At 37.0% G+C, this 14,650-nt stretch overlaps 1 protein-coding gene across 1 annotated transcript in view; it reads right to left on the reverse strand.

Annotated features, from left to right (window-relative positions):
* Positions 1-14,650, reverse strand: part of LOC150101961 (ubiquitin carboxyl-terminal hydrolase 19-like) — a 629,785-nt gene that overhangs the window by 573,509 nt on the left and 41,626 nt on the right. Inside the window, exon 2 of the mRNA XM_090399944.1 lies at positions 9,932-10,062. The gene's annotated coding sequence lies outside the window, so the exon portion shown is untranslated. The remainder of the gene's footprint in view (positions 1-9,931; positions 10,063-14,650) is intronic.

A 14,650-nucleotide genomic window follows, 5' to 3' on the forward strand; every position in this document is an offset into this window, starting at 1 on the left:
TATTTTAAAATAATTTTCATTTTCATCTGCAGATCAATTTTGGAGTATTTATAAATGGGTTCCTTTTTTTTTTTTTTTTTTTTTTTTTTTTTTTTTTTTTTTTTTTAAAACTCCCCAGTCATGATTGCACTACTCCAAAGCGCACAAACACTAAAATTCAGTAAGGAAGGTGCATAGGCACTGAATAGATTGTTTGCTCGCAGACAACTCTGTTACATGGTGTGTAATTTATGTATGTAAAATATTTATAATTCAATTTTTTTTTTCATAGCCTTTTCATGATAATTTGCATAAGTCTGAATATGTCCAAGTCATATTTACATTAGATGGGGACTGCCTAAAGATCTACATCATAGTTATTTGAAAGGGATGTATCAGAAAGTAATTTTTCTGTACATGAAGATAAAGGTATGAGGATACACTGCCTAAATTTTATTGAGTATATGAAGTAAATAAGGAAGTCTCTTCCAGTAAAGTAAAATATTTTAGCACAGAGGAATACTAAAGTCAATAAAACTAGACTTTCAAAATTTGCAACAGTATTTACAAAGCATGCTAAATACCTAATTTATAATAAACAGGGCTGTCATGAGAAGAAATCTTTCCAGAATCTATCACAATTAGTAATAACAATTTTAAATTTATCTCATTCAAATTCTGATGTAGAAATTTTATCCACATAAATATCATGAAGTGCAAACTGCAAAACTGCTCAAGCATCAAGAATTTAAGAGCAGTTATAACCATTAAATATAAGCTAAAAAACAATGAATGCTGTCACAATTATGAATTATCTAATGATGATTTAAGGAAAATTGATCCTCATTGAACACCAGTGAAAATTTGCAGATGAAATGTCTAGAGCTACAGAAATGGGAGATGAAGTTTTGAAACTTGAAAGGATATTTCAAGAAATACTTTTCTAATAAAATACTTTTTATAAGATATAAAAATTATTATATCATCATATTTATGTAATAAATTTCTTAGATGTAACCAGTGGTGAGCTATGGAAATTTTAACAAAGGGCTCGCATCATCGAGCAAAAAAAAAAAAGCCGCATTTCACACAAAAAACTTTTATTAATACAGCCTGTGCACAAATGCCAATCAAAAAGTATGAGGGACAATCAACCTGCAAAGGCTATAATTTAAACATTTCATGATCTAAACATGAACTATTTGCACTCAATCATCTGTGTTAATTTATCTTACATACGAAAAACATTTTTTAACTATCAAAATATAATAAGAAGAATAAAATCTTTAATAATCGCACAAATGAAATAGTCCGCATTTTTTATAAACAAAATTCTTTTGTTTGCGATGGAAGTTTTTATGACAAACAATCTATAAAGAATAAATAAATATTATCTAAACACAATAATATTGAAGTACGTTACATTTCGCTTTTGTTTTTATACTTCAAGTGATAATCAATGGTACCAATCAAGGGGCATTATTTTATAGTCCTTTTTATTTATATGCGATTACCAAAAGTAAATTCTTATTTGTAAAATGGTGGTAACAGTAACTATAATATTTTATTTAATAAAATCACTTTGTTAGGTTACCATATGAGTTTGTCGCTTAATATATTTCAAAAAAAAAAAATGTTTTTTTTTTTTTTTTAAATAAAGTAAACAAGAAGAACAAGGGGCTCGAGCAAGCCCCTTATAGCTCACCACTGGATGTAACTATCATGCTATTTAATTATTCCAAGATTACTTCGACATTGTTATCAGTACATTTTTTCTAGGAATCCAGTGCTACATAAAAAAAACTCTCTAAAGTTCTTCTCAGCCTGATTTGCTAATTTCTGCACATACTGCACTTTAATTTCCTCACTTCAATAATCAGTTACACTATTCATGTAACTGATTATTATCATTATTTATCTTGTACTGCCTCCAAAGTATTGTCTTCTTCCAGAAGCTGCTCATTCATTCATTTTAAACATACCATATTCAGCCAATTGGCTTTCAGAATACATTCAAACATTGATGCTGTTATGAATTTCTTTGTCAGTTTCCAAGCAGCATTTATTTCCTTACAGCTGAAAACTCCTCATTCCACGCTATAGCTCCAAACTGTCCCCTAAGTTTGTCGTAATCACCAGCCTTATAATTCCACATATATCCTTTCCTCACAGAAGTATGCATATGGCTAGCTACAACCCAGATGATCACTTCATTATTACTCCCACCATCTGGAGGAAAGTGCAAAACCCCACTCACAATTACATTCTCTGATGAAATTATCAGATCTAAAACTCGATCCTGGTGTGCCTTCCTTTATATGTTTCCTGAGATCTCAAGAAATTCATTTTCCTTATTCCCAATTGCTATCTTTACATTCCATCTATACCACCATAATTAAAATAACCCATAATAATTATCCTTCCTTTGTTCACTAATCCAAGTTGTTTATACATTTCTTCATTACCACCTTCCACATTACCTGGCCTATAGCAACATCCAACTAAATACGTCTTCCTGTCAACCTCCAACGTTACACGACATTGCCTCATAACCATTTCCATTATTTCCTTCTTTTATGTCAACTTTATGCGAACAATTCTTCTGCTATCATCATCAGCAGCACTACCCATCTATTCTTGCAAAAAATACTATATCCATTCAATTCTATTCCAATTAGAATATCATCTTCATTCAATCATGTTTTACCTATATCCAATGATTCTGGGGCAAACTCAATCAGCAAAACCATTTCATCTCCCTTATTTCTGATACACCTGGCATTTGTAAACAAATACAGTAGTTCATTTTTAGGTCTATAACCAGCCCTATCCAAGCCACTTGTCACGGATAACCTGATAACCTGATTTGGCTAGATGGATTACAGTCCCGTGGACTTCGATCCCTTAATCTGTATGAGTAGTCATGAATTAAGTGTTAGCGAGCACCTGGCTCACCCTATTTAGGGTTGTATGGAGGTACCAGAATCGATAAGCAAAGCAGCTTTCGGGCGCTTGTGTTTCCACCTATCGTGTTCGTCATAATTTGATGACTCTTGAATGAGTTGATTTGGATGAACAGCTGCTTTGGCGAAATAAGCAGTAGCACTGTTATGGAGGAAAGTTGGAATATCTAGAATATCGGCATCTCGATGTAAGAGAGTATTTCGGACAAACCACGGAGCGTTGAAGATCATACGGAGGCACTTGTTTTGTATAACTTGTAGCTTGTTGATGTTTGTGGGGGAAGTGTGCCCCCAGGCTGGTGATCCGTAAGTTAACGATGGTCTGATAATTGTTTTGTAGATCCGTAGTTTGTTATCAGTGCTGACTTGACTTCTTCTATTGAGGAGAGAATAGAGTTGTGCAATTGCAGAGTTTGCTTTTTTGCATGCATAAACTATGTGGGAGTTAAAGTTTAAACGGTTATCTAGTTGAATGCCCAGATATTTGGTGCTAGATCTCCATGGGATGGCTGTGTTAAAAAGTTTAACTTCTCCAACATGAGATGCTTGTCTTCTTGTGAAAAGAATGGCAGTGCTTTTATCGGCATTTACAGATATTCTCCATTTTTTGAACCAGTCTTCTAAATTTGTTGCTGCAGTTTGTAATCGCTGAGTAGCTATATTAGGCCTGAGAGATCTGCTGAGAATAGCCATATCATCCGCATAGCTAGCTATAGTGGTTAGTGATGTGCTAGGAACATCAGAAACAAAGATGTTAAAAAGCAGCGGTGAGAGCAGCGAGCCTTGAGGGACACCAGCAGTGATTTTTTTCAGTGATGATCTAATTCCACGCAACTTAACCTGAATTTTACGGTCCTGTAGAAAGGAGTTAATAATTTTGGTAAGATAAAGAGGGATGTTGGCTGCAATTAATTTGTAGATGAGACCTTTGTGCCAGACTGTATCGAAAGCTTTTGCAACATCTAAAAAGATAGCTCCTGTGTGCTGTTTCCAGTTAAAGCCTGTAGTGATGAACTCAGTCAGTCTGTGAATTTGATGTGTAGTGCTATGTCCAGTACGGAAACCAAATTGTTCTTTCGGAATGATGTTATTTTTAATCACCTCCTCATTAAGTCGGTTGAGAATGACTCTTTCTGCTATTTTTCCTAGGCATGATAGAAGACTGATGGGTCTATAGCTCTGTGGCATCTGAGGCGCTTTACCAGGCTTGAGAATAAGGAAAATATCGGCTTGTTTCCATCTTGAGGGGAAATAATTAATTCTCAGAATTGCATTGATAATCGCTACTAAATGCATGACAGCTTTGTGTGGGAGGGCCTTGATTGTTTTGTTGGTAATTTCGTCTGGACCAGGGGCTTTTTTGTTTTTGAGCTTCTTGATGATTGAATAGACCTCTTTTGGTGAGGTGGGGCAGATATTTTCACAGCTACAAGGTCTCCGAAGCACAGAGCGTACCTTACGGTGTATTTTTTCTATGAAGACTAGATCCGCTTGTGCATAATTAGGACGGCACTGAAGTTGGAGGGATTGAACGAGTGCTTCTGCTTTTTCGTCATCTCTGTAAACAAGACCACTTTCTCCGTGAATGGGCTGGATGTTAGAGCGATCTGTACGGAGAGCTTTAGTCAACTTCCACAGAGAATTATCTTCGGTTTTGAGAGAACAGAGTTTTCTTTCCCATTGCTGGTTTCTGTGATCTTTTAGAGCATAACGGACGAGGTTGGACGCTCTGTTTAGTTCTTGACGGTCTTGCGGAGATAGCGTGTTGTGATAGCGGCGTCTGAGCCTATTTTTGTTCCTTATCAGAGCAAGGATTTCTGCAGGAAGTAAGTTTACTTGAGCTGGGGTAGAAGTAGAGCAAACTGCAGATAAGCCAGCCTGTATTTTGCATTCAAGATTGTTGACTGCCGCGTCGATTTCTTCCCGGGTGGAAATAGTCGGTACTGAGTCTATAATAGTGTTCATTTTAGTCTCGAATTTTGCAAAGTTTGTGTGGGATTGGCTGGGAATGAGCTCTGGTTCCTCCCCTAGACTTAAGAGTACTGGATTGTGATCTGAGCTTAGCTCTTCAATCACTTGAAGTCGGAATTGATGAGAAATATTGTTAAAAATAGCAATATCCAAAACATCAGGTCTGCCGGTCGCTCCGTAATGTGTTGGCTCAATCGGGCCTGCAATAACAATATTTCTCTGCAAGGCAAAGTTGTAGAGGATCATTCCGTTGTTGTTACAGCTTTTGCTGTTCCATAAAGGGTGCTTGGAATTGAGGTCTCCTGCTACTATTACTGCTTCATTTGTATCCAGTAGCTGAGAGAGATCAGAGGGGAGTAGAGGTTTGCCGGGGGGGTTGTATACAGAATACATCTTTAAGCTGCCTGCATTGTTGGTAAGAATTTCTATGCCTGTCACCTCGAGGTTAGATGTAGTAATCTTCTTAGTCTCATTATAGCGAATGTTTCTTCTGACAAAGATGGCAGTGCCACCACCTCTGGCATTTAGTCTGTCATTTCTAAGTAACGAGTAGTTTCTGAGTTTGGGATTATCGCAGGGACGTAGGTGCGTCTCGTTAATGAGGAGAATATCAATTTGCAAATGATCTGTAAGCTCCTGTAATTCCAAAATTTTGCTGTTTAGACCGTTTGCATTCCAGAATATTATCTGCATAGAATTTGATGTTAAAGCCGGGTTAGTCATTAATCATGGAGAAGATGGCTTGAGTATTCCTAAGGAATTTGCTGGTGTCGGCCTGGCTTGGATTTGTTTTGCTGAAGGCCATTAGCATCTCCCCAAGTGAGGCAGCGAGTATTGCTGAGGAATTTTGACAGCTAGTTGCAGGGAGTACCTTAATGTTACTCGAGGAAACCACAGAAGCATATGATTTATCTGGTGTGACTTTTTGCACTTGGATTTCAGGCACAGATCTCACAATATTTTTCTGAGTGGGCTGGGTTAATTCCTGTCTAGGCTTTTGAAGGTTTGATGGGTGGAGAGAGCAACCCTTGTAGTTTGCAGGATGTGGGCCACTGCAGTTCGCACATTTAGCAGGTGTGGTCTTTGGCTTGACGCAAGTGTGCGAGGGATGTTTGCCACCGCACTTCACACACTTGTAGTCTGCTCTGCATAACATTTGTGCATGCCCAAATTTTTGGCAGCGATGGCATTGACCAGCCGATGCCTTTCTTCGTAGTGGCTCGGTCTTGATGACCAAGTTGCAGACTATTTTAAGATCATAAATTTCCCTCTGGTCTTTACTGATCTCTACTAAGACCAGAGGCATGGGGCGCTTGTCTGCGCGATACATTCGCGAAATCTTGACTGGCTCCAAGCCTTGTAATCTGAGGTCAGTAGCTATTTCTTCTGTTGTTATATTTTCTACTAATCCTCTGATCACTACCTTGAGGTTCTTTTCACTTTTAAGTTGGTAAGTATGGTACGGGATTTTATGATCGTCCATAAGTCTGGTGAGCTGGCGGTAGTCCGTTGTTCCTTCGGGCTGTATGCGTACTCCGTCATCTGTGTTTTTGGCTGACGAGAACTTTATGTTGCTTTTCTTCATCGTCTCTGCGAGTAACGACCATTTTTCCTTCGATCGCAGGACTACTGGCGGGATCCGCTCTTTGGACTGTGTTGGTATATTTGTCTCAGTGCTTGCACTAGATTGTGCTGATGTGTCCATTTCAGGTGCAGATTCAGGTTCTGCAGCAAGAGACCCTTTCTTTCTCTTCTTTCTGCTGACTTCTTGGTAATCCTTAGAATCTGTGACAGTTTCTGCAGCGGAGGAATTGACGCTGTCATGTGTGAGGCTAGGAGAAATTTCGGAGGTTTGAGGGTCTTCTGTCTCGACCTCCATAATCTGATGAACTTCTATCTTTCCTGGCCATTTGGTGTGTAGGATGTTACCAATTTGCCGAAAGATAGCTAGAAGTTCTTTGAAGGAGAGATCTTCATATGGTGAATCCATAATCTAGACTTGATGTGGGGGAAGGACCTGCCTTGTCCCTTCAACACCGAGTGCTGCACAGGGCTGGGAACAGTAGAGGGTCTGGAAAATGTTTTTGAAGATAAAATAAAATAAAAGTCTTACCTGCTCTGATGATCGAGCACGCTGTTGACGCATCAGATAATCACTATTTAATTTCAGTGTTGAAATAACTCTGAATTAAACATTAAAAACAATTAAAAACAAAACTTAACTTCACTGCTGTACTACTACAAGGAGCGCTGATAAACACCTCTTATGATAAAGAAAAAGCAGAATCTCCTAAAGAAAAAGCAGAATAATCCATCGCCACTTGTCACCGTTATCAACCTTACTACATATATCTGCTCAGTCTCAACTTCTCCACTCACATCGCAATATACTCCATCCTACATCCACATTCACTGCCACTTTCAACATCCGTTCTCCCTATGCTATGACTCCCTGTCCACCTGTGATTCCCCCCTCCATTTCCCTGTTCGTCTTGCATTCCGGTTTTCTCTCTCTTCATCTCTCACATGACTACTGTTTCCACTGCCAAGCACTTCTTTCTCTTCAATACCACTCTCCTTATTTTTCACTTCATCTCTTTCTCTTGCACGCATCACACACACTGTACTTCCATCCAGCAACACTTTCTCCAGTGCATTCACTCAAAAGTCATTCAAATGCAACCTATCATGCCTGTATAATTCCATTCTTCCCTCAAAACAGATGCCTTCCATCTACAAACTGTACTCCTTTCTCCTTACACAGCTCTGCTAGCATACCATTAATGATTGGCTCTCCATCTCAACTTATCATTGTCCTACCTTGGCAACACACTGACAACCTTTCCTGCTACACTGTTATATTTCACTCTTCTAAATAACTTCCTGATATTTGCCCTCATATGCTCCTTATGTCTACTTAGATCATTTGTCCCTGCTACCACCACTAATTCTCTTGCTCATTTCTTTCTAATGTCTAACACCTGAATTATCCTTCTCATTCTCCCTCCTGGATAGAAGACCTTATGGACTCTCATTAACTAATCCTCTAACTATGGAATCTCCATATGCTGCTATCCTGAAATCACTCATCACCTCTTTTCCTTCTTTTCTTTCAATCTATTCTTTTGCACACTTTCATTAGTTTCCATTAAACATCTAACATCACTGTACATATTCCTCATTTCATTTTTAATAACTGTTTCATTAATTCTTTCCTTCCGATAATTTCACTCTGTCACTCTTGCAACCTCTCATTCTGATGCACCTTACTTCCATTTCCTCATTCATACTTTCTTTCTCTTCCTTATCACTAACTTTTGCTTCCACATTCTTGCATTCTTTCATTCCCTCAGTTTCACTAGCTTTCATTTCATTTCCGTTTCTCTTATTTACGACATCTTCTATTTTTTCAGTCTATATATCGCACTTCCTACAAATCCATACTTTCTCTCGTCTCCTCTCTCTCCACAAACACATCTCTTACACTCCATCATGCATTGCCAGTTATGGAAATAAGTTATGGAAGTGTTACTCAAAATATCTTTTCCAGAGCTCTTTTCCAACACTACACTACCTTACGGCTCTCTAGTGGCCAAAAATTATTCTAACTCTAATTTTGACTTATTCTAACACTTCTCTACTAACTTTCTGTGCTCTTCTAGTAAAGCCAGTTGGCATATGTAACAGACACATTTTATCTATTTCATATATATTTTATAAATTTTAGCACATGAACTTCACTTGAGCATCTCTTTTCTTTTTAGAGTGTAGCATTACTATTTAAAAATGTAACAACAAGTTAAATTACTATAAGGATAAAATGAAGTTAACAGTAAGAGTTGTGAATGTAATCACAATTACTGTATGTATGTGTGTATATATATTTGTTTATATACTTGATTTATCGAATTAATAAATATATACCATATTTGCTGGCTTATAAGATGTACCCCCTTTTTTGTACACAGTTTTTAGGAAAAAAAACTTTATCACTGAATATTATAATGAATTTACAGTATTTCAAATATAAAGTAATAAGTAGCTCTACTTTCAACAAATACCTAATCTAACTAGGAAAGAGTACCCACCTTTTAATCTTCTTCGTGAAAACCCAGAAATTCATCTCCAGAGCTAAATGAAGAGACACTTGAAACCTCTTCTAAATCAGAATCTGAGTCCTCATACAACAAATTGTCCTCTGCACCATCCAGTGCATTACTAATGCCACACTTCTTAAATGATTTAACCACTGTCTCAATTTTCACAGCATCCCATGAAGCTTTAACCCACTCACAAACTTGCAAAATGCTAGGCCTCTTCCTTCTTCCTGATGGCGTAACCTCAAAATTTGAAGACTGCATCCAGCAGTCTTCTGGATGCAGTGTTCCACTTCTCCTTCATAAATCCCTTAAATGGTTTATTAATACAGACATCTAAATGTTGAAGCTGACTAGTTAGACCTCCTGGAATTACAGCTAACTGAGTTTTCAATTCCTCGAGTTTATTTTTAACATCTTCTGTTCTGTGAGAACGAAACTGATCCCATGCTAGCAGGTCAGGCTTCTTCAACAGTCCACCAGATGTTATCTGTCCTAGACCAAATGTTATCTGTCCATAACTAGAATATATTCCAGTAATTGGAATACATAACTAAGGTAACTGGAATGCTTTCACACGCCGCAAGGAAGCAAGAAAGAAATCAAGTAACTCAGAACAGAGAAAAATTCCAGAATTGAAAATAATAAAAAACTGAGTATTAACATATAAGACGCACCCTGGTTTTCAGACCTATTTTCAAAGAAATAAAGCGAGTCTTATATGCCAGCAATACGGTATTTGTTTTTTAGTAGATTTTTGATGGCAACCTGGTCATATCAGTCTGGTAGTCAAAAAACCTGATAGTGAAAAATCTAGGATTATGACTGGCATAACCAAGGTTAAATTACATGTTATAACCAAAGTTGTCTACACATATTAAGATCATGAAAAATTAAGAAAACACACATTACATATATTACCTCCAAATGTGGCCACTGAATATTAGGAACTTGCTTTATCAACTTAATAATAAGTCTACTGCCTTTCAGCTGATGACGTGTACCTTCGATAACAATACTGTGACACAAGTCACAGTGCCACTTTCGTCCATCTATAAAACAAAAACATTTTTCTACTTTTAATTCTGAAAAGTATTAGCAACAACAACGTTCTACTTTGATAGGTTGTTAATACAGGAAAACTTTGCTTAACACGAATTCGATATGTGCAATAATCAGTTAATTGTGATTTTTTATACGTTATGCGAAATTTTTCGTCACCAATCTGCAGTGAACGGCAGCACTTGTCATTATAGCAGCCAGTGGGCAGTGGCCGGCATCATCGCAAGCGTATGTGCAAACTCTGTTCTCTTGCTCAATCACTTTTCATTTTGCTTTAATTTAGATACCTATAAGGCTCTATTATATTCAATCCCCTGATATGGTAAAGAGAAAGACTGATAAAGAAGGCAGCAGTAATTAAAAGAGAAGAAAAGTAATTATGTTAGAGGGAAGGCTGGAAATCATTGAGAGAGAGACATGAAAGTGGTGCTAGTAATACAATGATTACGAGAGACTTGGGATACAGTGAGTCTACAGTTCGGACTATATTAAATAAGGTAGCAAGGCTTATACGTTGGTCATACATAACTGGTAATTAGTTTACGGAATTAACAACACATATAAAAAAAAATATTAATTAAAGGCAACTTTAATGAATAACTTCTATATTTCGGCAACATCACGTTGCCATCTTCAGGAACATAAAAATATGGTATGTGCACGCAGGCACTAACAAAGCAAATGAGGAAGAAAGTAAGAAACTAATATTGTTCCTAAAGTCTTAATGGTGCCCTCTGGCAGGCTAATTTGGTTGTCTTGGCCGTTGAGCTGAATTAGCCCGCCAGAGGGCACCATTAAGACTTTAGAAACAATATTAGTTTCTTACTTTATTCCTCATTTGCTTTGTTAGCGCCTGCATTCACATACCATATTTTTATGTTCCTGAAGATGGCAACGTGATGTTGCCGAAATATAGAAGTTATTCATTAAAGTTGCCTTTAATTAATATCTTTATATGTGTTGTTAATTCCATAAACTAATTACTTTATATTATGAGAACTTCAGCCCAACAGCCAAGACAACCAAATTAGCCCACCAGAGGGCACCATTAAGACTTTAGGAACAATATTAGTTTCTTACTTTTTTCCTCATTTGCTTTGTTAGTGCCTGTATGCACATACCATATTTTTAAGTTCCTGAAGATGGCAACGTGACGTTGCCAAAATATAGAAGTTATTCATTAAAGTTGCCTTTAATTAATATCTTTATATGTGTTGTTAATTCTGTAAACTAATTACCAGTTATATATTAAATAAGAGTAAAGAATGCAAAGACCAAGGAAAAGTTACTACTGACCACCCAAAATAGAAGCCATTTATTGATTGTGATGGAACCTTTTCTATCAATCTGGATTGAGGATTTTAGCAAAAAAAAAAGGAATACCTCTTATTACAAGGAATATTCAGGAAAAAGCTCTCCATGCTTTTACATCATTGAAAGATACCAAATTTCAAGAGGAAATTTGGTAAAACTCACAGTAAAGCTTAATGTGAAAGCTTTACTGTGAGTTTAGGATGGGTTTACCATTTTAAAAATTAGCTGGACTGCATAATAAGAATAACTGGGAAATTGCTAGTGCTGATACAGATTCTACAGCCAAGTTTCCTGAAAAATTGCAAAGGATAATTCAGAAGGATAATTATGACAATCGTCAAATATTCAATGTCGACGAAACTGGTTGCTTCTGGAAGCTTGTGCCAACAAAAACTTTCCTAGCTAAAACTGAAACATCTTAACTAGGATACAATGTATCTAAAGATCGTCCTGCTCTTTTATTAGAAGGCAATGCAGAAGGCGACTTTAATCTCAAGCCTATGTTAGTATAGGATGCACAAAATCCATGATCTAGCATTATTGAAGAAATCAATACAATTGGAAAATAACTTGGATTTAGTGAACAGGATAATGAAGATGTGAGAAACATGCTAGATTCCCATTCAGAACAGTTAAGCGAGAATGATCTTCTTCAACTATACCCTCTGTCCAAAATCAAACCAAACTTTTGATAGAAAATAAAACACAGGCCAATTATAATTATTTAAATCATTTATTTCAATCAATATACTGTCCCTCAGATTCAATACAGCATTTGGCACAGACAATTAACTCATTAAATGAGTTTTTTTATATCGGTTTTTGGGGATACTGTTGAGGGTCATGGTTATTACTGCTGCTTGAACGTTTTCAATGGTGTCGTATAGCTTTCCTTTCATCAGCAAATGAAGGGGGGGGGGAAGAAAGAAGTCACAGGGTGCTAAATAAGGTGAATACGGCAAGTGATCCAAACACACAAACTTGGTTTTTGATTAAAACTGTATCACAATGTTCGAACAATGAGATAGTGCATTATCGTGCAAAAGTGACTAGCTGACTGCATCATGATATTCATGCCGTACGCGGCGAATTCTCGCTATCAATTGCTTCAAAACTTCGAGATAAAACTTTATCTCGAACAAATTCTTTGTGGATAATTCCCTTGGAATCATAGAAACAAATCAGCACTGTCTTTACTTTTGAACTTCTCCAAGCGACTTTTTTTTTTTTCAGATGCCCCTCTTCTGGTGGTCTCCACTCAGCACTCTGGCGCTTTGTTTCGGGCTCATACAAAACACATTTCATCATCAGTAACGATCATTTCAAGGAAGTTTGAGTCCTTACGAGTGGTTTTAATGAGGTCCTTGCAATGTTCAATTCAAAACATTTTTTGGTCATCGGTCAACTTGTGGGAACAAATCGCGAATTCAATTTATGAAGGCCCAAACTCTCAGTCAAAATGTTGTGCACAGTTGATTTTGGAATTCCCAATTCATCTTCAATCAATCTCACTGACGATTTCGGGTTTTCTTCGATGAAATCACGCACTTTTTGGATGTTAGCTTTGCTCAGTCGTTTTTAGATGGCCCGGCTTTTCGTCGTCCTCAAGCATCTCGCGACCACTTTGAAATCGCTTCAACGATTTCAAAGTGGTCGTGAAAGGTCCTCCTAAGCATTCATCACCATATGCTTTTTGAAGCATTTGATGCATTTCAGTAAAACTTTTAGCAAGCTTAACACAAAAGTCAATTGCAGCTCTCTGTTTGGAACTTGTTTTCCAACCATTCGTCAAAACACACTGTTCACTCTTGGCACTATAACTTGGCTTCTAATGAAACAAATGTCATAAACAGTTGATACAACACTAATGAAGGTTGCCGCTTTTGACAACAAAAAGATACAACAGATGGCAGCACTAGTTTCTTCTATTTTTGAAAAGTTCGGTTTCTTTTTGGACAGAGGGTGCAGAAGAACAGTGTGCATATGAAGATGAAGAAGATAACGAGTGCGAACAAGAAGAGAATGTTACAACTAAGAAGCTAACCGCAAAAAAACAGGCTGGTTTTCAATTACAATGAGCATGCTAAGGAAATTTTGTTTGATGCTAATCCTGATATGAAACGAAGCTTCGAAGTCCTCCGAAATCTTGATCAAGCAATCATCAGCTATCACAAATTGCATGACCAGATGAAAAAGCCAAGCACTATTCAAACAGCTTTACTTAATTATAAATGACCTGTAAAGTAGTACAAGTCTAGGCAACTCGTGGTAAAGGGTGGAATAAGCTCTGATCACTATTCTTAATATTTACCCTTAATGCAAAGCCTCCTTGAGGAGATGTATGATGCTATGCATTAAAGGCAAGGGGCCACTACCCAGACCAGTTTCGACCTTTATTGAGGTCTCATCAGTGGGAGCCAGGCTTAGAAATACCAAGGTTAAGTAATACAGAGCTTATAAGTAATTTACCAAAACAAGTTACCATAAGGTGCTTTTTACCTTATTAAATAAAAATCTCAGCATGAGAGATAGATGTAGAAAGTTTTTTACCTTGGGTATAATATGTGTTAAAGATGCCAAGCTATTTTTAAACCTGGTTTTACTCCATTTCCCAAGTAAGCAAATAGACAAATAAGTCGAGTTTGTGTCTGCATTTATTGCAAATCTTTAATGCTATGCATTAAAGGCAAGGGGCGAGGTATTTCTAAGCCTAACTCCCACTGATGAGACCTCAATAAAGGTCGAAACCGGTCTGGGTAGTGGCCCCTTGCCTTTAATGCATAGCATCATACATCTCCTCAAGGAGATGGGTTTTGCATTAAGGGTAAATATTAAGAATAGTGTGTGGACAGACTTATGTGTTCGTCAAACATGTTGTTTATTATTTTAACGGTATAATAGAACACAGAAACTAAGTAAATAATTAATTTATTAACTTGATGCTGATATTTTGCTGGTATTATAACCAGCATCTTCAGAGCACAAAAACACTGTTTGTCACAATACGCGAGACTAAAACAACATGGTGTACTTAAACAAAATTGTAGCAGCAACACAAAGACTAAAGTCCTGATTTTGGCGCCCTCTATCTGAAAAAAAAAAAAAAAAAAAAAAAACTTATGCCACACCTTCTTGGCCAACGGCTACAATCCACATAAAATAAACAAAATACTAAACACGCCTAAGAAACCCCTCCCACCATCCACCACAGAGAACTACAACAAAACAGTCACCATCCCTTACATTAAAGGCACATCCGAAAAG

This window comes from Typopeltis vanoorti, chromosome 11 (assembly GCF_054136105.1).
Source record: "Typopeltis vanoorti isolate ZY-2024b chromosome 11, IOZ_Tvanoo_1.0, whole genome shotgun sequence".
Taxonomy (NCBI): Eukaryota; Metazoa; Arthropoda; class Arachnida; order Uropygi; family Thelyphonidae; genus Typopeltis; species Typopeltis vanoorti.